The sequence below is a fragment of the Erythrolamprus reginae genome, chromosome 1 (genome assembly GCF_031021105.1).
Source record: "Erythrolamprus reginae isolate rEryReg1 chromosome 1, rEryReg1.hap1, whole genome shotgun sequence".
In the NCBI taxonomy this organism is placed as follows: domain Eukaryota; kingdom Metazoa; phylum Chordata; class Lepidosauria; order Squamata; family Dipsadidae; genus Erythrolamprus; species Erythrolamprus reginae.
In genome coordinates, this window is record NC_091950.1 from 271,268,943 (window position 1) to 271,295,319 (window position 26,377).

The 26,377-nt window shown below is 42.1% G+C and overlaps 2 pseudogenes; both read right to left on the reverse strand.

The window, feature by feature from the left end:
• Nucleotides 1–2,264: 2,264 nt before the first annotated feature.
• Nucleotides 2,265–12,216, reverse strand: LOC139158125 (ribosome biogenesis regulatory protein homolog; annotated as a pseudogene).
• A 2,689-nt stretch (nucleotides 12,217–14,905) lies between these two features.
• LOC139158126 (ribosome biogenesis regulatory protein homolog) lies at nucleotides 14,906–25,957 on the reverse strand (annotated as a pseudogene).
• Between the last annotated feature and the right edge of the window lie 420 nt (nucleotides 25,958–26,377).

Below are 26,377 nucleotides of genomic sequence, written 5' to 3' on the forward strand. Positions count from 1 at the left end.
AAACCGGAAGTTTGGGAAACACATCCTTGAACCCTCTGGAGTGCAAAAAAACCCAGCACAATGGGCAAACTGGAAGTGCATTTTCCAAACTTCTGGTTTGCCTGTTTTTTCACCGTCTCAGGCTTCAGGCCTGTGCGCATGCGCAGGGATGGGGAAAATTGTGCGCATGTGCAGGGGCAGTGCAGGGTGTGTGTGTGTGTGTGTGTGCGTATGCATGGGTGAGGGGGAGGGAAGGAGTTTGGGCACATGCACTCATGCTAACACATCCATGCAGCCTCTTTTGGTTCTCCATCACTGGATAATAGTCAGGACCCAAAATTTACTTTTATTTGCTGAGGCTCTGTACAGAGCAGCCCATAGAGGGCATCCAAGCATTGTGCAAGAAACAATATGAGGATAGGAGTACTGTAAAACTAGAATTTTTCCTTTATTGCACATGGCTTTTCTTGGGAAAGGTTCTGAAGAAAGTTTGTGGGATTTGTAAGAATCATGTGGTACAACACTTAACAATTGTCATAGAGGTCAAATAAGCAATGAAGAAACAATCAATATTAATAAAAATCTTAGGATACAAGCAACAAGTTAAAGTCATATAGTCCTAAGTGGGAGGAAAAGGATGATAGGAACGATGACAAAAAACTAGTAGAAAAAGAAGTGCAGACTTAGTAAAACGTTTGCCAGTGTTAAGAGAATTATTTGTTCAGTTGAGTGATGGCGTTTGGGAAAAAACTGTTCTTGTGTCTAGTTGCTTTGGTGTGCAGTGCTCTGTAGCGTCGTTTTGAGGGTAGGAGTTGAAACAGTTTGTATCCAAGATGCGAGGAGTCAGTAAATATTTTCACCGCCCTCTTTTTGACTTGTGCAGTATACAAGTCCTCAGTGGAAGGCAGGTTGGCAGCAATTGTTTTTTCTGCAGTTCTGATTATCCTCTGAAGTCTGTGTCGGTCTTGTTGGGTTGCAGAACCAAACCAGACAGTTATAGAGGTGCAGATGACAGACTCAATGATTCCTCTTTAGAACTGTATCAGCAGCTCCTTGGGCAGTTTGAGCTTCCTGAGTTGGCGCAGAAAGAACATTCTTTGTTGTACATTTTTAACAATGTTTTTGATGTTAGGTCACCATTTTAGGTCTTGAGATATGATAGGACCTAGAAATTTGAAGGTCTCTACAGTTGAAACTGTGTTATCTAGTATTGTGAAAGGGGGAAGGATGGAAGGGTTTCTCCTAAAGTCTACCACTATTTCTATGGTTTTGAGTGTGTTCAGTTCTAGATTGTTCTGGTCACACCACAAGGATAGATGTTCAGCCTCCCGTCTGTATGCAGATTCATCATTGTCTCGAATGAGTCTGATCACTGTTGTATTGTCTGCAACAGAACGTTTGAGATGCAGTCAGTAGTGTATAGAGAGAACCACATTGTACGGTACTAGAATAGAATAGAATTCTTTATTGGCCAAGTGTGATTGGAAACACAAGGAATTTGTTTGGTGCATATGCTCTCAGTGTACATAAAAGAAAATATAGATTTGTCAAGAATCATATGGTACACTACTTAATGATTGTCATAGGGGCCAAAAAAGCAATGAAAAAACAACTTCCTTTAAGGAATTGTATTGGCTTCACCCACATTCATGCTTAAAGTTAGTTTGTGCCAAGATAATGGCTGATATTGGCAGAAACCTTTAGAGATAGGTGAAAGATAAAAAAGATTATTATTTAGAAAAAAAATTATTTCTATTATTTAGAAAATGACTTTCTATTATTTAGAAAATGACTTTCTATTATTTAGAAAATGACTTTGGCATTGTCTGCAGAATTAGAAAGTCTCCAGTAGGTTTTCTGCTACTTTACAATTCACCCTACATATTCTATCAAAAGGAAATAATGTAAATATTGCAGAGAGAACTACAGATAGGCATACTTGCCCATCATCTATTACTTTTGTAGGATAAAAATTATTCAAACTGTAGAAAAAAAATATTAAGACCATATAATAAATTAAGATAAGGGAAAAAAATAAGAAATAAAACTGTCTAATTTACAATAGCACTACAGTATAACCTCGACTTACGAATTTAATTGGTGCCGGAAGGAGGCTCGTAAGTTGAAAAGCTCGTATGACGAAACATTGTTTCCCATAGGAAACAATGGAAAAGCGATTAATGCGTGCAAGCCCAAAAAGCAGCCGCAGCGGAGGCCAAGTCTTGCTCCGGGCTGTGCCCCCTCCGAGCGCTCACCGCCTGTCCCTGTCAGCGGCCCAGCCACCTTCACCCGTCTTCGCGGAGCTGCTTGTTGACGGCGCGGGTGAGGTCCAGGGCGGGCTTCTTGCTACTCAGGCTGCGGGCCAGCTCCCGGTGCCGCTTCTTCTCCCCTTCAAGGTCGCCCAGCAGCGGCTGGAAGCGCCGCTTCTTGCCGCGGGCCGTGTTGGTCTGGGCGACGGCGGGCTCCTTGGGCAGGCGAGGCTGGAAGTGGCCCCGGGAGGTGGTGGAGACGCGAGCCAGGGCGGTGACGCGGCTCATCTCGGCTCATCTCGGCTCGGTCTTGGTGGCCCGTCGGGTGGAGGTCGGCGGCTGGGCGGCCCCGCTGGGCGCGCGCCAGGTTCTTCAGGTGGTTGAGCTCATTGCGCGCCACCCGCTCGCGCTTCTCGTGGCGCCGCTTGGCGAACTGGTCCTCCATGGGGTCCGCCGAGTCGGGCACTTCCATGAGCCACTCGCGGGAGGGGTCGCCGCCGGCTCGGCGGTAACCCCAGCACCGCTTCCACTCTTGGGCGGCTTCATCCCAGACAAGCGTGCCCCGCTTCTTGCGAGTCAGCTGGATGCCCTTGAGGCGCGTGAACTGCTCCCATTTGGTGAGCGGCCGAGGTTTGGACAGCGGCTTCTCCCTGGGCAGGCGCGTCGAGGGCTCGGAGGAGCCCCATCCCGGGCGGAGCAGCCTGAGGGGTCCGGTGCGGCGCTGCCTCCTCCCGCCCCCACTCAGCAATCGGCCCGGCGGCATTTCTGGCGTTCCAGGCGGACCGCCCGGCATAAGCAGCGCTTTCGTGCCTCTCGGGCCGGGCAGACAAGAGGTGCGGCGCTCCCAAGGGGAAGGGAGAAAGTGGCGGCTCAAGCCCTCCCCCGTGCGCCCCTCCGGAGGAGCCCCTCTGGCGGTTGTCCGGGCGGGTGAAGGTGGCTGGGCCGCTGACAGGGACAGGCGGTGAGCGCTCGTATCCCAAATTTGGGCTCGTAAGTAGAACAGAAATATCCCTCCCCTCCTAGCTCGCATCTCGAAATGCTCGTATATAGAGCAGCTCGTATGTCGAGGTTCTACTGATTACTTCCATCACATCCATATGCTGTTTTATATATCATTTTTTGTTCTTCAAATTTCTCACTTTTCTTTTCTTCCAGATTCAACCTAACCACAAGTTTCTAGATCTTCTTCCCATCTTTTCAACCCATTAGATCAGAGGTGTCACACTCGCGGCCTGCAGGCTGGATTTCAGCTATTTTTTTTACTTCTGTGCATGTATGAAAGTCAAAAAGTTGCCGAAATTTGACACACGTACATGTCCCCTTGTGAGATTTTGCTTTCTGTGCATGCGCAGAAGCAAAGTCTGACTTGGATTGCGCACACACACATGCTAGAGCTGTGGAGCTGCGTGCGCAGTGTACCGGGAGTAGCGGGTGTGGCGGGAGTGACAACCTTTGTCTGGTTTGGGGAGGCTCTGCAGCCTGGGGTGGGAGAAAAACAGGTCTAATGGTCCCACTAGAAGTCGAGAAACAGGGTAGCGGGAGGGTTGTGCATGCATGCACGGGGGGCGGGGCATCACAGGGGGGTCGTGTGCACATGCCCAGAGCGGTGGGGAGCATGGGGGGCATTGAATTATGGATGTGAGCACCTGAGGAAAAAACGGTTTGCCATCACTGCCTAGTGTATGTCTACCCTAACCTAACCCCCTTTCCTGCTCCACTATCCTGCTCTGTGTTGCGCAAACTTTACAAAGGCTTTGGTTTATGTTCGGTTTCACCACTCTAACTCATGCTTACACTGTCTTGTAGACACATCTCTATGGTCAGATCGCAAATTAACTGACTAGGGTATCACCTTTTGATGACAAAAAGGGGCATGTCCTCTGCAGACTATATAAACAGTGCAGAGTAGATGACTCCTCCCCTTGTTTCCCTTTTTGGCCCTTTTTGGCCCTGCTAAGCTGCTTTCTACCTCCTTCTATCTTCCTGCGTGCTCCATTGTCCTCGGTTGAGGACACATGTGTGAGATCAATCCGAAGGCATCCTCACACATGGAAGCATCCAGAAGTTATTAATATGAACTGGAATATAAGCATTTATGCCTGCATTCTGTAAAAGCATGAATCAACAGAATTGTAAGTAAAGATTGCAGTTTATTTCATCTTTATGAAAGAGTGATCATTCATTGACACGAGAACACAAGAACATAGACACAAGAACAGTTTTTCCCCAAACACCATCACTCTGCTAAACAAATAATTCCCTCACCACTGTCATCATTCCCACCCTCATCTCCTCCCACTTATGACTGCATGACTGTAACTTGTTTCTTGTATCCTTACTAGTTATATTAATAATGGTTGTTTCCTGTGATAATCATTAAGTGTTGTACCTCATGATTCTTGACAAATGTATCTTTTATGTACACTGAGAGCATATGCACCAAAGATTGTGTGTCCAATCACACCTGGCCAATAAAGTATTCTATTCTATTTTGCAAACTTGCAGACAAGCAAAGATATTGGAGAAGATAGATTCACTTAACAAACATGTTACTAATTTAATAACTTTAGTGATTCACTTAACAAGTGTAGAAAGAAAACTCCTAAATTTTGGGCTTAATTGTGGTCATAAATAGATGATACCTCTATGTAATTCATCAGCTCAGGCCAAACATTGAAGGGACACTGAATGGTTAAGTTAAAATACTGTGTATTTCTTGAAGTTTGTAGGAGCAACATCCACAGCGTAATTTACTCACCCAAAGACATGAATCGATCCTACTCATTTACCACTTTTGCACTCTCAACGGTGCTTATTTCTCCAAACATCTCCCTGCTTTGTTCAGGGGCACTAAATTTTCTGTTGCATTTTTCTTGTTACTTCATCCGCTGATTCCACCAAACGCATCAGCAAGATTTGGTATTTACTTTCTACCAAAATTGATAAAGCATTGAGCAGCATTAATTCAGCTAATCAGTTTGCTTTGCTTTCCCTCATGAGGTCACGCCTCATAATACTTCTCACAGGTGCATGAGCTCACAAAGGAGAAGTCAATGAAACCTTTGGGTGGGCTGAATGAAAGGTATTCACCCGGGTTTTTATCGCTGTGTGGGTGCTTTATTTAGTTACTGGTTGGTTAAGTTGCTCTGTTTTTATTTCATTTTATTGACATAGTTTAGGTTTGTTCTATTTTACAAAATGTATTTGTTTACTTATTCATCTATTTACTTCATATTATATATATATATATATATATATATATATATATATATATATATATATATATATATATATTAATATATTGAACAGTAGTTTAGCTTAGTGAAGGTTTACTTTATTTCCATCATGGCTCTTTTCCTCTATTATATAGGAAAGTTACTGAGGATTGGTTGGTTAAGTTGCTTCTGTTTTTATTTCATTTTATTGACATAGTTTAGCTTTGTTCTATTTTACAAAATTTATTTGTTTACTTCATATTATATATATATATATATATATATATATATATATATATATATATATATATATAAATATTAAACAGTAGTTTAGCTTAGTTAAGGTTCACTTTAAGTTGCTTCTGTTTTTATTTCATTTTATTGACATAGTTTAGGTTTGTTCTATTTTACAAAATTTATTTGTTTACTTATTCATCTATTTACTTCATATTATATATATATATATATATATATATATAATACTTCATATTATATATATATATATATATATATATATATATATATATATATATATATATATATATATTGATAGCCGACAATTCTATCTGTATGTGTCACATGTTTAAGCTGAATTTGAAAATTAAGGGAGACTAGGATAGATCTATTTCGGCCTTATTTTGGCCTCATCAGCTAGCCATACCCACTGGGACTTGAACCTGCAACCTTTGCCTTGTAAGGCAGAGAATTATCCTCTAGGCTACAGTATCCAATCCCTTCAGCTCTGTACCAGGGAAGGGTTACATTTTGTGTCGAATCACCCTGGTATATTGAAGGAACATCACAGCTCCTTTTTTGCCTCTTGGCCCAACCCAGGGCCATTTCCAAGGCAGTTAATTTTATTGATAGCCGACAATTCTATCTGTATGTGTCACATGTTTAAGCTGAATTTGAAAATTATATATATATATATATATAAATAAATATATTAAACAGTAGTTTAGCTTAGTTAAGGTTCACTTTATTTCCATCATGGCTCTTTTCCTCTATTATATAGGAAAAGCCATAAGAGATCTTCAGTTTTATTTGTTTGCTTGTTAGCTTGCATGCCTGACTCTAGGATTTAGAATTCAAAAAGGCAATATGACAGAAAACATGACATAAATAATTTCATGATAGACATTAAAATTTGATAATGAAATAAAATAGGAATCAAAGGAATCTAGGAATAAGTAAAATTATTTTAGGATAATTTTTAGAATAACTTTTTAACCTGAATATTTAAAAAAAAATATTTGCATCAACTCTTTCTGGGTTTCTTGGTGAGTTGTGTTAATATTTTTAATTTAAACGCATCCACAGAACAGCCTTCCAGAACAGTACATGTTCCAAAGTCTTCTATGATAATCGGACCAGAACCATGTCAGAGGAAAGACGGATAGAAGCTGGCACTGACTGGCTGATTTAATAATATTTTTCTACCACTGACTCATATGAATTCCTGACAATTTACAAACAGCTGTCCCAAATCCATACAATTAATAGTCAGGAGGTTCAGAGTCACCTTACACTAAACTAGAGATAGGAGGATCCAAGCCTCTGCCCATGTTGTCATCAACACTATCTCGGAGGCACTGTCAATTCTTCATACAACAGGGGTTGTATTGGAAGAAAAGGGCCACTATAACATCATTGAAGCAGCAGAGCAGCTAAAGGCAACTTCAGTTCTCCCCACAGCTGGCTAGAGGCAAACTCCAGGTGATGTCATGAAGATTGTTGCTTAGCAGTGGTTGGAGAGGACAGCTCTCTGGGTCTTGTAGTTTTTTCTTTAACAGCAATATTGTCTAGAGCAGGGGTCGGCAACCTTAAACGCTCAGAGCAGAGTCATTTGGATCCATTTCCCATATAAAAGTTGTGACACATATTTTGAGCAACAGGGAGTCACAGCAGAGGGCTGAGAGAGCCACATATGGCGGGTTGCTGACCCCTGGTCTAGACACAGTATCACACTTAGTAGATTTGCCTCCTCTGTTCAAAGGTGTTCAAGATGTCCTCTTTTGCCAGGTGTCTCTGGGGAAATACAGAGACTATCAAAGAAAACAGAGGGAGCACATCCATGCTATGTATCAGGAGGAGCTGGCTGAAAATAATGACATCATAGGAGCTGTAAGTCATTCAATTCACTTACAATCCTGTCATAAGCTTCTCTTTTGGTATGATTGTTTCTATTCCATGACTGATGTACTCTTCTTCTCATATCTGTATCTGAGTTGGAAGAAGAATTAGCACATGCTGTGGAGGAAAACAACCAAATGAGAATGAACATGCAGCGAATATTAAAACCTTTCTTTGTTTTTGATTTTTAAATTGGGAGATGACGTTTGTGTTGTCCTTAGCTGAGGTGGTCGCTTTTGCAAGGATTGGCATCGTGAGATTGGTGAATACAACACATTAGCAGCTGAACCAATAGTGAAATTTGGTGCCTCGTTGATGATGATAACTTTGAAGGAAAGCTGAAAGCTGAAATTGCAACTGAACTGTCCCTGCAAAAATAAAAGATTATTATTATTTTATTTCAAAAATTGGGGATTTTGACCTTAAAGAAATGGAGAGAATTGACTGTAAAGAGCTTATTGATCTTGCCAGACAATTTTTTGAGATCTCGGAAGAGCCTTTGAAATTATTGAATGGGACAAAGAAAAGAGTGGAGGAATGGATGAGACAACAATAGAAAATAAGAAGAACATTGATAATGACACTTTGATAATAGCGCCGGTCGACTTACCGGCCGGCAGCATTTGCCGGAGGGACCGGGCAGACACCGGACTCCCTCATGGCGGCCGCCATCTTGTTTTCGGCCGAAATCTCGCGAGATGAGATTTCGGCCGAAAATCAGGCCTACGAGGCCTGACATTGCTGCCGGTCAGGGGCGGGGCTTGCAGGCCCTATTTAAGGGCCTGCAGGCCCTGGGCCAAGCCTTTTCGCTGGGACTGGCAGCTGGAGCAGACACCCGCCCGCCCTCCACTATTTTGCAGTGTGCTACTATTGGGTCGCCCCTAGGGGGGCCGAATGGGAATTTTTTGCAGCTTCGCCCATTAGGCATAGCCGTTTTTTCGCCCATTCCACACTGGGGAGTTGGATGTGCGGTTAGGGGGTGCTTGCATTTAATAGGTTGATTGGCTTACCTTTGGTCATTTGGGTAGGCAGGTTAGGGGCGGAAATCTGGGTGGTGGTTAGCAACTGCGCGTTCTCCCTTGGGCATCTTTGGGGATGATTGACAGGTTCTCTCCAAGCTCATGGTGGGGTGCTACCTGAGCAGTTGGGGGGAACCTGTCTTTGGGTCCCGCACATTGAAGTCCCCGGGTAGGGGTGCGCCGGCGGGACCCCCCTCATGCGAGTGCATGGCAGGGTCTCAGGTGAGGGAGAGGTCCCTCACCTGGACTAGCATCGAGCTACGCCCATAGTTGCCCAGGAATGTTGATTGCTACGTCATTTCCGCCCCGGAAGTATTTGTTTGACCCTGCAGGTCCACTGTTTGGGTCATAGTTAAGCATTATGCTAATTTATGCTAATTTAATTAAATAAATTATGCAAATCATTTCTAATAAAAATGACCCAAGTTTAAATCCAGCTCTTGTGTCCGTGTCGTTACTCCGTCTCTTCGGCAAATGATAATGTAAATAAACAACATGATAAGCACAATTATGTTATTGGGGTTTATTTGGGTGAAGGAGAAAATGTTCAAATTAGTGATGTGGAGAAGCAGTATGGGGTTATAAAAGGAGGGGAGATGAAAAGACGAGGCTCTTTTCCTCTATTATATAGGAAAGTTACTGAGGATTGGTTGGTTAAGTTGCTTCTGTTTTTATTTCATTTTATTGACATAGTTTAGGTTTGTTCTATTTTACAAAATTTATTTGTTTACTTATTCATCTATTTACTTCATATCATATATATATATATATATATATATTTATATATATATATTAATATATTAAACAGTAGTTTAGCTTAGTGAAGGTTTACTTTATTTCCATCATGGCTCTTTTCCTCTATTATATAGGAAAAGCCATATTTGAGGTAAGAGATCTTCAGTTTTATTTGTTTGCTTGTTAGCTTGCATGCCTGACTCTAGGATTTAGAATTCAAAAAGGCAACATGACAGAAAACATGACATAAATAATTTCATGATAGACATTAAAATTTGATAATGAAATAAAATAGGAATCAAAGGAATCTAGGAATAAGTAAAATTATTTTAGTATAATTTTTAGAATAACTTTTTAACCTGAATATTTTTAAAAAAATATTTGCATCAACTCTTTCTGGGTTTTTTGGTGAGTTTTGTTAATATTTTTATTTTAAACGCATCCACAGAACAGCCTTCCAGAACAGTACATGTTCCAAAGTCTTCTATGATAATCGGACCAGAACCATATCTATTCTATGACTGATGTATGCTTCTTCTCATATCTGTATCTGAGTTGGAAGAAGAAATAGCACATGCTGTGGGAAAAAACAAATAAATGAAAAGAAACCTCAAACGAATGGAAGCAAATGAGCTTTATTTTGATTTTATTTAAATAATAAATTATTATTGTTATTTATTTTATTATTATATATTAGATTTGTATGCCGCCCCTCTCCAAAGACTCGGAGCAGCTCACTACAACAAAGCACAGTACAAATCCAATGATTAAAAACAGTTTAAAACCCTTAATTAAAAGTACTCATACACCCCAAATAAACTATACATAAAAACAGAATTGCCAGGGGGAATCAATTTCCCCATGCCTGGCGGCAGAGGTGGGTTTTTAAGACATTGCGAAAGGCAAGGAGGTGGGGGCAGTTATGATCTCCGGGGGGAGTTGATTTCAGAGGGTTGGGGCCACCACAGAGAAGGCCCTTCCTCCTGGGTCCCACCAGATGACATTGTTTCATCGACGGGACCCAGAGAAGGCCAACTCTATGGGACTGAATCAATCACTGGGATTCGTGCAGCAGAAGGCGGTCCACGCAAAGGGGAAACCCCGATCTTCGGCTCCTCGCTGCTGCGGCGCTGCCGAGCAGATCAGCTGCTGGGCGGCCGAAGGAACCTTCCCTGGGTCTTCCCCGCCGCCCACGCAAAGGGGAAACCCCGATCTTTGGCTCCTCGCTGCTGCGGCGCTGCCGAGCAGATCAGCTGCTGGGCGGCCGAAGGAACCTTCCCTGGGTCTTCCCTGCCACCCACGCAAAGGGGAAACCCCGATCTTTGGCTCCTCGCTGCTGCCCGCCCGCCGCTCGTCCGCCCGCCGCTCGAGAGCAAGAGGGGGAGAGATAGAGAAAGAGAGAGAAGGAAAGAAAGAGATGAGAGAGGGAGGAAGAGAGTGTGAGAGAGGAAGAAGCAAGATAGAGAAAGAGAGAGAGAGAAAGAAAGATGAGAAAGGAAGAGTGACGTCATCGGGTGGGAAAATATTTTTAATTAATATTTTTTGAAAAATCGCGATATAGCGTTTCGCGAAGATCGAGATCGCGAAAATCGAGGGATCACTGTACTGCTGAATGACACTCATGTTTTGCAGCCAAAAGATCAAAATTAACAGGGCTGTGTGACGCACAGTCTTCTTGAAATAAAAACCTCTTTAAACTATTAAACATCAAGAGGAAAAGAAGCTACCTTGAATGTTTTTCTCCGAAGACTCAATAGGGATCAAAATGATGGACATTCATGAAGAATCTATCCATGTTCAGCTTTTGCAGAGAAACACTACCAGCAAGTTTGCAAAATGGGACTGGTGCGTGCGTCCTATATACCTATAAACTGATCTAAAATATCCTTACCCTCAACTAGCGGTGGGCTACGAGCCGGAATGCTAAATTGTGTTCGCCACCACGGCTTGTAAGTTCTTGCAGGACCAGCGCAATTTTACTGCTGTACCTGTGAAGGTAGCAAAATCGCGCACGGAGCCGCAGGTAAAACTTCGCTGAAACACGGGTGCAATTTTGCTACCTCCACAGGTGCAGCAGCAAAATCACGCTGGTCCCGCAAGAACTTACGAGCCGTGGCGGCAAGCGCAATTTAGTGTTCCAACTCGTAGCCCATCGCTGCCCTCAACTAAAAGCTAACCTTAATCCTAGCCCTCCTTTTGTACAAAATACTATAGCTGAAGTTTTTCTGATGTTGTTTTTGAAAAAGAAATATATTTTACAGATGCAACTATGATTTTAAAATGCACACCATAAGTTTATAAAGTTATATGAATTATTAATGCTTTATAGGGTGTTCAAAAATATTGGTAAATGGAAAAAATAATCTTGTTTGACGTTTACTGTTTTTATTGATAATACAGTGTTCCCTCGATTTTTGCGGGGGATGCATTCCGAGACCGCCCGCAAAAGTCGAATTTCCGCAAAGTAGAGATGCGGAAATAAATACACTATTTTTGGCTATGAACAGTATTACAAGCCTTCCCTTAACACTTTAAACCCATAAATTACAATTTCCCATTCCCTTAGCAACCATTTAGATTATTATTCACCATGTATTTATTATATTTATTAAAGGCGGACGAAAGTTTGGCGATGACATATGTCATTGGGCGGGGAAAAAACGTGGTATAGGGGGGAAATGCAAAGTATTTTTAATTAATATTTTTGAAAAACCGTGGTATAGCCATTTCGCAAAGTTCGAACCCGCAAAAATTGAGGGACCATTGTACATGTTTTCTTGTTGCTTATGAACCAGTTGCCAAGCATCTGAATTTTGACCACCTACCATGGGGATGCTGCAACAGTTGTAGGCATGAAAAATTGTCATGGACGATATCGGAGGGCATACGAGAGCTGGGGTGGCGCAGCAGGTAGAGTGCTGTACTGCAGGCCACTGAACCTGACTGTAGATCTGAAGGTCAGCGGTTCAAATCTCATCACCGGCTCACAGTTGACTCAGACTTCCATCCTTCCAAGGTGGGTAAAATGAGGACCCGGATTGTGGGGGCTATATGCTGGCTCTGTTAAAAAGTGCTATTGCTAACATGTTGTAAGCCGCCCTGAGTCTAAAAAGAAGGGCGGCATAAAAATCAAATAAATAAATAAATAAATAAATAAAATTGTACCATGCCCTCTCTAGTGCATATGCACACACTGGCCATCTGATTTTCAGCTTTGGGGAAAGTCCTTTCACCCTCCAGATGCTTTAGGGAAGCTTTCCTTTAGCGTCCGGAGCCCTGGAGTGCAAAAAACCGGAAGTTTGGGAAACACATCCTTGAACCCTCTGGAGTGCAAAAAAACCCAGCACAATGGGCAAACTGGAAGTGCATTTTCCAAACTTCTGGTTTGCCTGTTTTTTCACCGTCTCAGGCTTCAGGCCTGTGCGCATGCGCAGGGATGGGGAAAATTGTGCGCATGTGCAGGGGCAGTGCAGGGTGTGTGTGTGTGTGTGTGTGTGTGTGCGTATGCATGGGTGAGGGGGAGGGAAGGAGTATGGGCACATGCACTCATGCTAACACATCCATGCAGCCTCTTTTGGTTCTCCATCACTGGATAATAGTCAGGAGCCAAAATTTACTTTTATTTGCTGAGGCTCTGTACAGAGCAGCCCATAGAGGGCATCCAAGCATTGTGCAAGAAACAATATGAGGATAGGAGTAAAACTAGAATTTTTCCTTTATTGCACATGGCTTTTCTTGGGAAAGGTTCTGAAGAAAGTTTGTGGGATTTGTAAGAATCATGTGGTACAACACTTAACAATTGTCATAGAGGTCAAATAAGCAATGAAGAAACAATCAATATTAATAAAAATCTTAGGATACAAGCAACAAGTTAAAGTCATATAGTCCTAAGTGGGAGGAAAAGGATGATAGGAACGATGACAAAAAACTAGTAGAAAAAGAAGTGCAGACTTAGTAAAACGTTTGCCAGTGTTAAGAGAATTATTTGTTCAGTTGAGTGATGGCGTTTGGGAAAAAACTGTTCTTGTGTCTAGTTGCCTTGGTGTGCAGTGCTCTGTAGCGACGTTTTGAGGGTAGGAGTTGAAACAGTTTGTATCCAAGATGCGAGGAGTCAGTAAATATTTTCACCGCCCTCTTTTTGACTTGTGCAGTATACAAGTCCTCAGTGGAAGGCAGGTTGGCAGCAATTGTTTTTTCTGCAGTTCTGATTATCCTCTGAAGTCTGTGTCGGTCTTGTTGGGTTGCAGAACCAAACCAGACAGTTATAGAGGTGCAGATGACAGACTCAATGATTCCTCTTTAGAACTGTATCAGCAGCTCCTTGGGCAGTTTGAGCTTCCTGAGTTGGCGCAGAAAGAACATTCTTTGTTGTACATTTTTAACAATGTTTTTGATGTTAGGTCACCATTTTAGGTCTTGAGATATGATAGGACCTAGAAATTTGAAGGTCTCTACAGTTGAAACTGTGTTATCTAGTATTGTGAAAGGGGGAAGGATGGAAGGGTTTCTCCTAAAGTCTACCACTATTTCTATGGTTTTGAGTGTGTTCAGTTCTAGATTGTTCTGGTCACACCACAAGGATAGATGTTCAGCCACACGTCTGTATGCAGATTCATCATTGTCTCGAATGAGTCTGATCACTGTTGTATCGTCTGCAACAGAACGTTTGAGATGCAGTCAGTAGTGTATAGAGAGAACCACATTGTACGGTACTAGAATAGAATAGAATTCTTTATTGGCCAAATGTGATTGGAAACACAAGGAATTTGTTTGGTGCATATGCTCTCAGTGTACATAAAAGAAAATATAGATTTGTCAAGAATCATATGGTACACTACTTAATGATTGTCATAGGGGCCAAAAAAGCAATGAAAAAACAACTTCCTTTAAGGAATTGTATTGGCTTCACCCACATTCATGCTTAAAGTTAGTTTGTGCCAAGATAATGGCTGATATTGGCAGAAACCTTGAGAGATAGGTGAAAGATAAAAAAGATTATTATTTAGAAAAAAAATTATTTCTATTATTTAGAAAATGACTTTCTATTATTTAGAAAATGACTTTCTATTATTTAGAAAATCACTTTCTATTATTTAGAAAATGACTTTGGCATTGTCTGCAGAATTAGAAAGTCTCCAGTAGGTTTTCTGCTACTTTACAATTCACCCTACATATTCTATCAAAAGGAAATAATGTAAATATTGCAGAGAGAACTACAGATAGGCATACTTGCCCATCATCTATTACTTTTGTAGGATAAAAATTATTCAAACTGTAGAAAAAAAATATTAAGACCATATAATAAATTAAGATAAGGGAAAAAAATAAGAAATAAAACTGTCTAATTTACAATAGCACTACAGTATAACCTCGACTTACGAATTTAATTGGTGCCGGAAGGAGGCTCGTAAGTTGAAAAGCTCGTATGACGAAACATTGTTTCCCATAGGAAACAATGGAAAAGCGATTAATGCGTGCAAGCCCAAAAAGCAGCCGCAGCGGAGGCCAAGTCTTGCTCCGGGCTGTGCCCCCTCCGAGCGCTCACCGCCTGTCCCTGTCAGCGGCCCAGCCACCTTCACCCGTCTTCGCGGAGCTGCTTGTTGACGGCGCGGGTGAGGTCCAGGGCGGGCTTCTTGCTACTCAGGCTGCGGGCCAGCTCCCGGTGCCGCTTCTTCTCCCCTTCAAGGTCGCCCAGCAGCGGCTGGAAGCGCCGCTTCTTGCCGCGGGCCATGTTGGTCTGGGCGACGGCGGGCTCCTTGGGCAGGCGAGGCTGGAAGTGGCCCCGGGAGGTGGTGGAGACGCGAGCCAGGGCGGTGACGCGGCTCATCTCGGCTCATCTCGGCTCGGTCTTGGTGGCCCGTCGGGTGGAGGTCGGCGGCTGGGCGGCCCCGCTGGGCGCGCGCCAGGTTCTTCAGGTGGTTGAGCTCATTGCGCGCCACCCGCTCGCGCTTCTCGTGGCGCCGCTTGGCGAACTGGTCTTCCATGGGGTCCGCCGAGTCGGGCACTTCCATGAGCCACTCGCGGGAGGGGTCGCCGCCGGCTCGGCGGTAACCCCAGCACCGGTTCCACTCTTGGGCGGCTTCATCCCAGACAAGCGTACCCCGCTTCTTGCGAGTCAGCTGGATGCCCTTGAGGCGCGTGAACTGCTCCCATTTGGTGAGCGGCCGAGGTTTGGACAGCGGCTTCTCCCTGGGCAGGCGCATCGAGGGCTCGGAGGAGCCCCATCCCGGGCGGAGCAGCCTGAGGGGTCCGGTGCGGCGCTGCCTCCTCCTGCCCCCACTCAGCAATCGGCCCGGCGGCATTTCTGGCGTTCCAGGCGGACCGCCTGGCATAAGCAGCGCTTTCGTGCCTCTCGGGCCGGGCAGACAAGAGGTGCGGCGCTCCCAAGGGGAAGGGAGAAAGTGGCGGCTCAAGCCCTCCCCCGTGCGCCCCTCCGGAGGAGCCCCTCTGGCGGTTGTCCGGGCGGGTGAAGGTGGCTGGGCCGCTGACAGGGACAGGCGGTGAGCGCTCGTATCCCAAATTTGGGCTCGTAAGTAGAACAGAAATATCCCTCCCCTCCTAGCTCGCATCTCGAAATGCTCGTATATAGAGCAGCTCGTATGTCGAGGTTCTACTGATTACTTCCATCACATCCATATGCTGTTTTATATATCATTTTTTGTTCTTCAAATTTCTCACTTTTCTTTTCTTCCAGATTCAACCTAACCACAAGTTTCTAGATCTTCTTCCCATCTTTTCAACCCATTAGATCAGAGGTGTCACACTCGCGGCCTGCAGGCTGGATTTCAGCTATTTTTTTTACTTCTGTGCATGTATGAAAGTCAAAAAGTTGCCGAAATTTGACACACGTACATGTCCCCTTGTGAGATTTTGCTTTCTGTGCATGCGCAGAAGCAAAGTCTGACTTGGATTGCGCACACACACATGCTAGAGCTGTGGAGCTGCGTGCGCAGTGTACCGGGAGTAGCGGGTGTGGCGGGAGTGACAACCTTTGTCTGGGTTGGGGAGGCTCTGCAGCCTGGGGTGGGAGAAAAACAGGTCTAATGGTCCCACTAGAAGTCGAGAAACAGGGTAGCGGGAGGGTTGTGCATGCATGCACGGGGGGGCGGGGCATCACAGGGGGGTCGTGTGCACATGCCCAGAGCGGTGGGGAGCATGGGGGGCATTGAATTATGGATGTGAGCACCTGAGGAAAAAACGGTTTGCCATCACTGCCTAGTGTATGTCTACCCTAACCTAACCCCCTTTCCTGCTCTGTGTTGCGCAAACTTTACAAAGGCTCTGGTTTATGTTCGGTTTCACCACTCTAACTCTTGCTTACACTGTCTTGTAGACACATCTCTATGGTCAGATCGCAAATTAACTGACTAGGGTGTCACCTTTTGATGACAAAAAGGGGCATGTCCTCTGCAGACTATATAAACAGTGCAGAGTAGATGACTCCTCCCCTTGTTTCCCTTTTTGGCCCTTTTTGGCCCTGCTAAGCTGCTTTCTACCTCCTTCTATCTTCCTGCGTGCTCCATTGTCCTCGGTTGAGGACACATGTGTGAAATCAATCCGAAGGCATCCTCACACATGGAAGCATGCAGAAGTTATTAATATGAACTGGAATATAAGCATTTATGCCTGCATTCTGTAAAAGCATGAATCAACAGAATTGTAAGTAAAGATTGCAGTTTATTTCATCTTTATGAAAGAGTGATCATTCATTGACACGAGAACACAAGAACATAGACACAAGAACAGTTTTTCCCCAAACACCATCACTCTGCTAAACAAATAATTCCCTCACCACTGTCATCATTCCCACCCTCATCTCCTCCCACTTATGACTGCATGACTGTAACTTGTTTCTTGTATCCTTACTAGTTATATTAATAATGGTTGTTTCCTGTGATAATCATTAAGTGTTGTACCTCATGATTCTTGACAAATGTATCTTTTATGTACACTGAGAGCATATGCACCAAAGATTGTGTGTCCAATCACACCTGGCCAATAAAGTATTCTATTCTATTTTGCAAACTTGCAGACAAGCAAAGATATTGGAGAAGATAGATTCACTTAACAAACATGTTACTAATTTAATAACTTTAGTGATTCACTTAACAAGTGTAGAAAGAAAACTCCTAAATTTTGGGCTTAATTGTGGTCATAAATAGATGATACCTCTATGTAATTCATCAGCTCAGGCCAAACATTGAAGGGACACTGAATGGTTAAGTTAAAATACTGTGTATTTCTTGAAGTTTGTAGGAGCAACATCCACAGCGTAATTTACTCACCCAAAGACATGAATCGATCCTACTCATTTACCACTTTTGCACTCTCAACGGTGCTTATTTCTCCAAACATCTCCCTGCTTTGTTCAGGGGCACTAAATTTTCTGTTGCATTTTTCTTGTTACTTCATCCGCTGATTCCACCAAACGCATCAGCAAGATTTGGTATTTACTTTCTACCAAAATTGATAAAGCATTGAGCAGCATTAATTCAGCTAATCAGTTTGCTTTGCTTTCCCTCATGAGGTCACGCCTCATAATACTTCTCACAGGTGCATGAGCTCACAAAGGAGAAGTCAATGAAACCTTTGGGTGGGCTGAATGAAAGGTATTCACCCGGTTTTTTATCGCTGTGTGGGTGCTTTATTTAGTTACTGGTTGGTTAAGTTGCTCTGTTTTTATTTCATTTTATTGACATAGTTTAGGTTTGTTCTATTTTACAAAATGTATTTGTTTACTTATTCATCTATTTACTTCATATTATATATATATATATATATATATATATATATATATATATATATATATATATATATAAAAATATATATATTTTAATATATTGAACAGTAGTTTAGCTTAGTGAAGGTTTACTTTATTTCCATCATGGCTCTTTTCCTCTATTATATAGGAAAGTTACTGAGGATTGGTTGGTTAAGTTGCTTCTGTTTTTATTTCATTTTATTGACATAGTTTAGGTTGGTTCTATTTTACAAAATTTATTTGTTTACTTCATATTATATATATATATATATATATATATATATATATATATATATATATATATAAATAAATATTAAACAGTAGTTTAGCTTAGTTAAGGTTCACTTTAAGTTGCTTCTGTTTTTATTTCATTTTATTGACATAGTTTAGGTTGGTTCTATTTTACAAAATTTATTTGTTTACTTATTCATCTATTTACTTCATATTATATATATATATATATATATATATATATATATATATATATATATATATATATATATATATATATATATGTAGATTGTTCTGAGTTCGGGTTTTGCCCTGTGTAATGTTTTGCATGTCTATGCGACGTTTCGGTGAAATCACATTCACCATCATCAGGCTGGAGTTCCAATCTTTGTGTTTTTGCAAAAAATATATATATTGATAGCCGACAATTCTATCTGTTTGTGTCACATGTTTAAGCTGAATTTGAAAATTAAGGGAGACTAGGATAGATCTATTTCGGCCTTATTTTGGCCTCATCAGCTAGCCATACCCACTGGGACTTGAACCTGCAACCTTTGCCTTGTAAGGCAGAGAATTATCCTCTAGGCTACAGTATCCAATCCCTTCAGCTCTGTACCAGGGAAGGGTTACATTTTGTGTCGAATCACCCTGGTATATTGAAGGAACATCACAGCTCCTTTTTTGCCTCTTGGCCCAACCCAGGGCCATTTCCAAGGCAGTTAATTTTATTGATAGCCGACAATTCTATCTGTATGTGTCACATGTTTAAGCTGAATTTGAAAATTATATATATATATATATATATATATATATATATATATATATATATATATATAAATAAATATATTAAACAGTAGTTTAGCTTAGTTAAGGTTCACTTTATTTCCATCATGGCTCTTTTCCTCTATTATATAGGAAAAGCCATAAGAGATCTTCAGTTTTATTTGTTTGCTTGTTAGCTTGCATGCCTGACTCTAGGATTTAGAATTCAAATAGGCAATATGACAGAAAACATGACATAAATAATTTCATGATAGACATTAAAATTTGATAATGAAATAAAATAGGAATCAAAGGAATCTAGGAATAAGTAAAATTATTTTAGGATAATTTTTAGAATAACTTTTTAACCTGAATATTTTTAAAAAAATATTTGCATCAACTCTTTCTGGGTTTCTTGGTGAGTTTTGTTAATATTTTTAATTTAAACGCATCCACAGAACAGCCTTCCAGAACAGTACATGTTCCAAAGTCTTCTATGATAATCGGACCAGAACCATGTCAGAGGAAAGACGGATAGAAGCTGGCACTGACTGGCTGATTTAATAATATTTTTCTACCACTGACTCATATGAATTCCTGACAATTTACAAACAGCTGTCCCAAATCCATACAATTAATAGTCAGGAGGTTCAGAGTCACCTTACACTAAACTAGAGATAGGAGGATCCAAGCCTCTGCCCATGTTGTCATCAACACTATCTCGGAGGCACTGTCAATTCTTCATACAACAGGGGTTGTATTGGAAGAAAAGGGCCACTATAACATCATTGAAGCAGCAGAGCAGCTAAAGGCAACTTCAGTTCTCCCCACAGCTGGCTAGAGGCAAACTCCAGGTGATGTCATGAAGATTGTTGCTTAGCAGTGGTTGGAGAGGACAGCTCTCTGGGTCTTGTAGTTTTTTCTTTAACAGCAATATTGTCTAGAGCAGGGGTCGGCAACCTTAAACGCTCAGAGCAGAGTCATTTGGATCCATTTCCCATATAAAAGTTGTGACACATATTTTGAGCAACAGGGAGTCACAGCAGAGGGCTGAGAGAGCCACATATGGCGGGTTGCTGACCCCTGGTCTAGACACAGTATCACACTTAGTAGATTTGCCTCCTCTGTTCAAAGGTGTTCAAGATGTCCTCTTTTGCCAGGTGTCTCTGGGGAAATACAGAGACTATCAAAGAAAACAGAGGGAGCACATCCATGCTATGTATCAGGAGGAGCTGGCTGAAAATAATGACATCATAGGAGCTGTAAGTCATTCAATTCACTTACAATCCTGTCATAAGCTTCTCTTTTGGTCTGATTGTTTCTATTCCATGACTGATGTACTCTTCTTCTCATATCTGTATCTGAGTTGGAAGAAGAATTAGCACATGCTGTGGAGGAAAACAACCAAATGAGAATGAACATGCAGCGAATATTAAAACCTTTCTTTGTTTTTGATTTTTAAATTGGGAGATGACGTTTGTGTCGTCCTTAGCTGAGGTGGTCGCTTTTGCAAGGATTGGCATCGTGAGATTGGTGAATACAACACATTAGCAGCTGAACCAATAGTGAAATTTGGTGCCTCGTTGATGATGATAACTTTGAAGGAAAGCTGAAAGCTGAAATTGCAACTGAACTGTCCCTGCAAAAATAAAAGATTATTATTATTTTATTTCAAAAATTGGGGATTTTGACCTTAAAGAAATGGAGAGAATTGACTGTAAAGAGCTTATTGATCTTGCCAGACAATTTTTTGAGATCTCGGAAGAGCCTTTGAAATTATTGAATGGGACAAAGAAAAGAGTGGAGGAATGGATGAGACAACAATAGAAAATAAGAAGAACATTGATAATGACACTTTGATAATAGCGCCGGTCGACTTACCGGCCGGCAGCATTTGCCGGAGGGACCGGGCAGACACCGGACTCCCTCATGGCGGCCGCCATCTTGTTTTTGGCCGAAATCTCGCGAGATGAGATTTTGGCCGAAAATCAGGCCTACGAGGCCTGACGTTGCTGCCGGTCAGGGGTGGGGCTTGCAGGCCCTATTTAAGGGCCTGCAGGCCCTGGGCCAAGCCTTTTCGCTGGTACCGGCAGCTGGAGCAGACACCCGCCCGCCCTCCACTATTTTGCAGTGTGCTACTATTGGGTCGCCCCTAGGGGGGCCGAATGGGAATTTTTTGCGGCTTCGCCCATTAGGCATAGCCGTTTTTTCGCCCATTCCACACTGGGGAGTTGGATGTGCGGTTAGGGGGTGCTTGCATTTAATAGGTTGATTGGCTTACCTTTGGTCATTTGGGTAGGCAGGTTAGGGGTGGAAATCTGGGTGGTGGTTAGCAACTGCGCATTCTCCCTTGGGCATCTTTGGGGATGATTGACAGGTTCTCTCCAAGCTCATGGTGGGGTGCTACCTGAGCAGTTGGGGGGAACCTGTCTTTGGGTCCCGCACATTGAAGTCCCCGGGTAGGGGTGCGCCGGCGGGACCCCCCTCATGCGAGTGCATGGCAGGGTCTCAGGTGAGGGAGAGGTCCCTCACCTGGACTAGCATCGAGCTACGCCCATAGTTGCCCAGGAATGTTGATTGCTACGTCATTTCCGCCCCGGAAGTATTTGTTTGACCCTGCAGGTCCACTGTTTGGGTCATAGTTAAGCATTATGCTAATTTATGCTAATTTAATTAAATAAATTATGCAAATCATTTCTAATAAAAATGACCCAAGTTTAAATCCAGCTCTTGTGTCCGTGTCGTTACTCCGTCTCTTCGGCAAATGATAATGTAAATAAACAACATGATAAGCACAATTATGTTATTGGGGTTTATTTGGGTGAAGGAGAAAATGTTCAAATTAGTGATGTGGAGAAGCAGTATGGGGTTATAAAAGGAGGGGAGACGAAAAGACGAGGCTCTTTTCCTCTATTATATAGGAAAGTTACTGAGGATTGGTTGGTTAAGTTGCTTCTGTTTTTATTTCATTTTATTGACATAGTTTAGGTTTGTTCTATTTTACAAAATTTATTTGTTTACTTATTCATCTATTTACTTCATATTATATATATATATTTATATATATATATTAATATATTAAACAGTAGTTTAGCTTAGTGAAGGTTTACTTTATTTCCATCATGGCTCTTTTCCTCTATTATATAGGAAAAGCCATATTTGAGGTAAGAGATCTTCAGTTTTATTTGTTTGCTTGTTAGCTTGCATGCCTGACTCTAGGATTTAGAATTCAAAAAGGCAATATGACAGAAAACATGACATAAATAATTTCATGATAGACATTAAAATTTGATAATGAAATAAAATAGGAATCAAAGGAATCTAGGAATACCGTATATACTCGAGTATAAGCCGACCCGAGTATAAGCCGAGGCACCAGTTTTTGCCACAAAAACTGGGAAAACTTATTGACCCGAGTATAAGCCGAGGTTAGAAAATGCAGTGGCTACTGGTAACTTATAAAAATGGAAACCAATAAAATTACATTAATTGAGACATCAATAGATTAAATGTTTTAGAATATTTATTTTAAAGAAAACCAGTAAACTAGCTCTGTAAATTTAAAAGAGGGTAAACAAAAGCAATCTGGTAATAACAATAAATTAAAAAGTAAAAAAAGTAGCTCAATCAGCAACCAAGCTAAAACCTATTTCTAAACCTAACCCAGGGCTCTTTAAACTTGACAGTTTTAAGACTAGTGGACTTCAACTCCCAGAATTCCTGCACCAGCCATGCTACTTTTCCTCTATTATATAGGAAAGTTACTGAGGATTGGTTGGTTAAGTTGCTTCTGTTTTTATTTCATTTTATTGACATAGTTTAGGTTTGTTCTATTTTACAAAATTTATTTGTTTACTTATTCATCTATTTACTTCATATTATATATATATATATTTATATATATATATATTAATATATTAAACAGTAGTTTAGCTTAGTGAAGGTTTACTTTATTTCCATCATGGCTCTTTTCCTCTATTATATAGGAAAAGCCATATTTGAGGTAAGAGATCTTCAGTTTTATTTGTTTGCTTGTTAGCTTGCATGCCTGACTCTAGGATTTAGAATTCAAAAAGGCAATATGACAGAAAACATGACATAAATAATTTCATGATAGACATTAAAATTTGATAATGAAATAAAATAGGAATCAAAGGAATCTAGGAATAAGTAAAATTATTTTAGGATAATTTTTAGAATAACTTTTTAACCTGAATATTTTTTAAAAAATATTTGCATCAACTCTTTCTGGGTTTCTTGGTGAGTTTTGTTAATATTTTTAATTTAAACGCATCCACAGAACAGCCTTCCAGAACAGTACATGTTCCAAAGTCTTCTATGATAATCGGACCAGAACCATATCTATTCTATGACTGATGTATGCTTCTTCTCATATCTGTATCTGAGTTGGAAGAAGAAATAGCACATGCTGTGGGAAAAAACAAATAAATGAAAAGAAACCTCAAACGAATGGAAGCAAATGAGCTTTATTTTGATTTTATTTAAATAATAAATTATTATTGTTATTTATTTTATTATTATATATTAGATTTGTATGCCGCCCCTCTCCGAAGACTCGGAGCAGCTCACTACAACAAAGCACAGTACAAATCCAATGATTAAAAACAGTTTAAAACCCTTAATTAAAAGTACTCATACACCCCAAATAAACTATACATAAAAACAGAATTGCCAGGGGGAATCAATTTCCCCATGCCTGGCGGCAGAGGTGGGTTTTTAAGACATTGAGAAAGGCAAGGAGGTGGGGGCAGTTATGATCTCCGGGGGGAGTTGATTTCAGAGGGTTGGGGCCACCACAGAGAAGGCCCTTCCTCCTGGGTCCCACCAGATGACATTGTTTCATCGACGGGACCCAGAGAAGGCCAACTCTATGGGACTGAATCAATCACTGGGATTCGTGCAGCAGAAGGCGGTCCACGCAAAGGGGAAACCCCGATCTTCGGCTCCTCGCTGCTGTGGCGCTGCCGAGCAGATCAGCTGCTGGGCGGCCGAAGGAACCTTCCCTGGGTCTTCCCTGCCACCCACGCAAAGGGGAAACCCCGATCTTTGGCTCCTCGCTGCTGCCCGCCCGCCGCTCGTCCGCCCGCCGCTCGAGAGCAAGAGGGGGAGAGATAGAGAAAGAGAGAGAAGGAAAGAAAGAGATGAGAGAGGGAGGAAGAGAGTGTGAGAGAGGAAGAAGCAAGATAGAGAAAGAGAGAGAGAGAAAGAAAGATGAGAAAGGAAGAGTGACGTCATCGGGTGGGAAAATATTTTTAATTAATATTTTTTGAAAAATCGCGATATAGCGTTTCGCGAAGATCGAGATCGCGAAAATCGAGGGATCACTGTACTGCTGAATGACACTCATGTTTTGCAGCCAAAAGATCAAAATTAACAGGGCTGTGTGACGCACAGTCTTCTTGAAATAAAAACCTCTTTAAACTATTAAACATCAAGAGGAAAAGAAGCTACCTTGAATGTTTTTCTCCGAAGACTCAATAGGGATCAAAATGATGGACATTCATGAAGAATCTATCCATGTTCAGCTTTTGCAGAGAAACACTACCAGCAAGTTTGCAAAATGGGACTGGTGCGTGCGTCCTATATACCTATAAACTGATCTAAAATATCCTTACCCTCAACTAGCGGTGGGCTACGAGCCGGAATGCTAAATTGTGTTCGCCACCACGGCTTGTAAGTTCTTGCAGGACCAGCGCAATTTTGCTGCTGTACCTGTGAAGGTAGCAAAATCGCGCACGGAGCCGCAGGTAAAACTTCGCTGAAACACGGGTGCAATTTTGCTACCTCCACAGGTGCAGCAGCAAAATCACGCTGGTCCCGCAAGAACTTACGAGCCGTGGCAAATTCGCTCCCGGACTCAGCTCGAAAGCGCCGAGAACGAACGGCGTGGACAAGCCGTTCCTTGCCGTTCGTTCTCGGCGCTTTCGAGCTGAGTCCGGGAGCGAATTCGCTCCCGGACTCAGCTCGAAAGCGCCGAGAGCCAGCGCCCCCCGGACCCCCAACCCGGGTTTGGGGGGCTGCTAGGAAGCCCTCCATGCCGGCGGCAAACAGTCGCGCCGCCCCCAATCTTCGGCTCCTCGCTAGCGCTGTGGGAGTAAAAACACCATCTGCACATGCGCAGATGGTGTTTTTACTTCCGCAGCGCTACTTCGCGAAAACCCGCTCGTTGCGGGGGGTCCTGGAACGGAACCCTCGCAACGAGCGGGGGATCACTGTATATTTTACAGATGCAACTATGATTTTAAAATGCACACCATAAGTTTATAAAGTTATATGAATTATTAATGCTTTATAGGGTGTTCAAAAATATTGGTAAATGGAAAAAATAATCTTGTTTGACGTTTACTGTTTTTATTGATAATACAGTGTTCCCTCGATTTTTGCGGGGGATGCATTCCGAGACCGCCCGCAAAAGTCGAATTTCCGCAAAGTAGAGATGCGGAAATAAATACACTATTTTTGGCTATGAACAGTATTACAAGCCTTCCCTTAACACTTTAAACCCATAAATTACAATTTCCCATTCCCTTAGCAACCATTTAGATTATTATTCACCATGTATTTATTATATTTATTAAAGGCGGACGAAAGTTTGGCGATGACATATGTCATTGGGCGGGGAAAAAACGTGGTATAGGGGGGAAATGCAAAGTATTTTTAATTAATATTTTTGAAAAACCGTGGTATAGCCATTTCGCAAAGTTCGAACCCGCAAAAATTGAGGGACCATTGTACATGTTTTCTTGTTGCTTATGAACCAGTTGCCAAGCATCTGAATTTTGACCACCTACCATGGGGATGCTGCAACAGTTGTAGGCATGAAAAATTGTCATGGACGATATCGGAGGGCATACGAGAGCTGGGGTGGCGCAGCAGGTAGAGTGCTGTACTGCAGGCCACTGAACCTGACTGTAGATCTGAAGGTCAGCGATTCAAATCTCATCACCAGCTCACAGTTGACTCAGCCTTCCATCCTTCCAAGGTGGGTAAAATGAGGACCCGGATTGTGGGGGCTATATGCTGGCTCTGTTAAAAAGTGCTATTGCTAACATGTTGTAAGCCGCCCTGAGTCTAAAAAGAAGGGCGGCATAAAAATCAAATAAATAAATAAATAAATAAATAAAATTGTACCATGCCCTCTCTAGTGCATATGCACACACTGGCCATCTGATTTTCAGCTTTGGGGAAAGTCCTTTCACCCTCCAGATGCTTTAGGGAAGCTTTCCTTTAGCGTCCGGAGCCCTGGAGTGCAAAAAACCGGAAGTTTGGGAA